This window comes from Penaeus monodon, chromosome 21, assembly GCF_015228065.2.
Source record: "Penaeus monodon isolate SGIC_2016 chromosome 21, NSTDA_Pmon_1, whole genome shotgun sequence".
Classification (NCBI taxonomy): domain Eukaryota; kingdom Metazoa; phylum Arthropoda; class Malacostraca; order Decapoda; family Penaeidae; genus Penaeus; species Penaeus monodon.
This window is the reverse complement of record NC_051406.1, coordinates 38,552,157-38,552,693: the sequence shown is the minus strand read 5'-3', so window position 1 is coordinate 38,552,693 and position 537 is coordinate 38,552,157.

Below are 537 nucleotides of genomic sequence, written 5' to 3'. Positions count from 1 at the left end.
TATTGAGCTCTAGTGTCAGTCGCTCACATGTTAAGGACAGCTGCTAAATTTGCTTAGCAGAACAGAATATTCTGCAACTTGTATTAGTATATATAGCGAGATAGCTAAAGTGAACGCATTCAGAGGTAAAGGAATTACTATTTAACAATAACAGGAAATAGACTACCTAAATGCGGATTCTAGAAACGAATGAGTTTATTATGATACAAAGAATAATCCAAGAACGATTATTGGAACATAAAAAATAAGCTAACAATATCAACGGAGTATATAGAAGATAAAAATGGTTAGTAATGGAATATTTAACAGTATTAATCATAATCGAATAAGCACTCTGAATAATGTTAGAATAATAATGGGCAATAATTTGATAGAAAACGGTTGTGTATCTAAAGGATATATTAATACAGAAGAGATAAAGGCACCAAAGCAATGCAACGACATTAGGATGTGAGAAGATGATGAAGCAAGATGAGCCAGTAAGTGCCGGGCAGACTTAGTGCAGACGTTCCCAAAGAGGGGTCAGCATGGCGTGGA